The following is a 2,673-nucleotide window of genomic DNA, read 5'->3' as shown; positions in this document are numbered from 1 at the left end:
ACAACACAACAGTCAGCCCGCAGCGGAGACAAGGGCACCAGAAAAAAACAGGGCGGACGCAGCACACTCAAGGCCAGGCCAGGACACCTGCACCCGCGACACCCCGAGAAGCAGGGATGCAAAGGGGCAGCAGAGAAAAGCGGAGAAAACCGGGCAGGCCAACAGGAATCCAGGGGAGGCAACAGGAACCCCCCCCCCGGCAGCAGCTCAAGGAGCAGGAACACCGACCCACCACCAGCTGGGGGAAGGGAGCCGCGGAGGAGCCAGAAGCAGGGGGAACAGAGTTGCACCCCCAACAGGCCGCCGCCGAAGAAGCGAGAGGCGACCCCGACACAAGAGCAGCAGAGGGCAAGGCAGAAGCAAGCAGGCAGGGAGACACCAACAACACAGGGAACCCAAGGAGCAAGCACAGGCATTGCCAGCGAAAAAAGGAACCAGCCACAACAGAGACGACAGGAACCCACGCCAATCCGAGGCAGGAAGAAGCGACCCAAAGGGAGAAGTCCCCCAGTACGCCCTACCCCATAGAACAAAAGCAGGGGCGAGCACGAGGCACGGCCGCAGGCCAGAGACAGAAACCCCAATCACGCAGACCAAGGGAGAGGAACCCAGGAACCTGTGCCGACGACAAGCACCGAACCTGGATCCACAGCGCTCGACTGCAAGTGAACAACCAGGACAGCAGCGCCATACACCAACATCTGTGTGAATTTACAATAAGCACCCGGAGGCAGACCGTCTGCGCCAAGAGAAAACACAGGCATAGTGGCACTACACGAACACACGCAGCTCACACACGCAATGACACGGTTACCACACAACAATGCTCAGAATGCGTCTCCACCCAAACAGACCCTGGGCCAGACATACAAGTGCCTTAGGCGGGGGGCGGGGGCAGAGAGCCCCAGGACGGAGAGTACGGAGGCTGCAGCAGGCAACCAGAGAGGAGGAGAGCAGCCCCCACAGGAAGCCCCCCCCCCAGAGGAGCCAAGAGAATGCGCGCACACACAGGAAACGCAGACCCAACCCAAGGCACACACGACCAGGGCAACGAACCCCGGGAGCAGCGCGGGGTGCAATGGCAGCAGCAGGACAAGTAGGATTATAATATAAAACCCGGCATGTGTAAAGCGCTAAATAAACACTCCCAAGGTTCTCGAGGCGGTGGCGGCCACCGGAGAGTACCAGCGCCGGTCATATGGTGACCGCCGGGGCAGGGGATCGAACCACGAGAACTTTGCACTCAGGAGGCAGCCTCGTGGGCCGATGCGCCAGAACTCTCCATGGAGGACAGAAGCGGGGATGTAGCTCAGTGGCAGAGCGCATGCATCGCATGTATGATGTCCCGGGTTCAAACCCTGGCATTCCCAGGAGTCCCCGCTGCGTATCGCGGCAAACACCCGAAGGCTAGCCCGCCATCAATCCAGGACCGGCACCAGCATGCAAACAGAGGCGCCAGAAGAAAAGGAGAAATGTAGAATAACATCCCCAGAAAGACTGGAAACAAACACGCTACCCCAGCGCACGTCACCACTCATTTTCATGTCAGGCAACAAGGTAACAAAAACTCGGCAAGCGGAACCCAACCCCAGGAACAATGCCCCCACTCCAATCCGTAAGACATCCAGGAGACCGGCAGGAGCCCATCCAGCGTGGCACATCTCGTCCGGCCAAGCTCGGGAAGACGAGCCTGTGACCCGGAAGCAACCGGGAACTCCAGCCCCAGCCGCAAAGGACAGGGAGGACACGCAGATCAAGCAGGACACCGGTTCCAACAGAGGCAGACTCCCAGCAAGCCCGGCAGGCCAGGAGACAGTCCAGGGAACCCCGCACCCACACAGCCAGGCAGCCGGGCGGGGGGTGAAGAAAAGTACTGCCACTCCAGCCCAGCAGGAGCAGCACCAGCACACCATCCATTCTGTCGACAGAACAGGCAGGATGCTGGGTAAGTACTGCTTATGTACTCCCGGTGGGAGGGGCAGTATTAGGGTCCCAGCATTCATCTTGTTTTTTTCTGTCGGGAGATGGTCATCTCCACTTTGTTATGAATGGGACAAGGACATAAGGGACCTGGGGGTAATGAGTGGGTTTTGCAGGGTGAAAGGAGTGAGGATGATTTATCATGAGGAGTTTTTGAGTCACACTCAGTCACACTCAGTCACAATGAGATTCACTTGTCTGAGCGGGAAGAACCATTTTTATCTGGAGGAGTTTACGGGCACGCTGGAGGACTGGGTAAAGTAGCATAGGAGTGTGGGGGGCAGAAATGACACCTCTGGAGAGGGTCTTTCTGGTGGGGGAGAAAAGTAAGAGCGGAGTAAGTGCAATTTGGAGGATGCAAGGAGGAGTAGAGGAGAACGGAGGCAAGACTTGATTCAAGGAGGAGGGCCTGATCCAAGGGTGGGCACATGTTAATGTTTAAAATGTTGTGAGTTGTTCTTTTGATGGAGGTCACAAGGGAGGTGGGATGTATGTAGTGGAGGGAGGTTGGGTTAGTGTAAATGTTAGTTTAGGAGTATAAGGCTCAGCCAAAGGGTTAACATCTTTGTTTGCCCTCAATAAAGTGGCCTTTTGCACTCAAAGCAAGCAGAGTAGCATGATCATTTCCACTGCAAACAGAGAGTGTGGAGTGTCATAAACAGCCAAGATGACACCCTGAATCTTATAAACTCT

General features: G+C 56.6%; 1 non-coding gene across 1 annotated transcript; it reads left to right on the top strand.

Moving 5' to 3' along the window:
- The first annotated feature begins 1,298 nt into the window (after positions 1-1,298).
- TRNAA-CGC (transfer RNA alanine (anticodon CGC)) lies at positions 1,299-1,370 on the top strand. The gene has a single exon. It is a non-coding gene; the product is annotated as a tRNA-Ala (tRNA).
- Positions 1,371-2,673: the final 1,303 nt, after the last annotated feature.

This window comes from Lissotriton helveticus, chromosome 3_1 (assembly GCF_964261635.1).
Source record: "Lissotriton helveticus chromosome 3_1, aLisHel1.1, whole genome shotgun sequence".
Taxonomy (NCBI): domain Eukaryota; kingdom Metazoa; phylum Chordata; class Amphibia; order Caudata; family Salamandridae; genus Lissotriton; species Lissotriton helveticus.
Note: the sequence above shows the minus strand (reverse complement) of the source record. Positions and strands in the feature narration are given on the sequence as shown.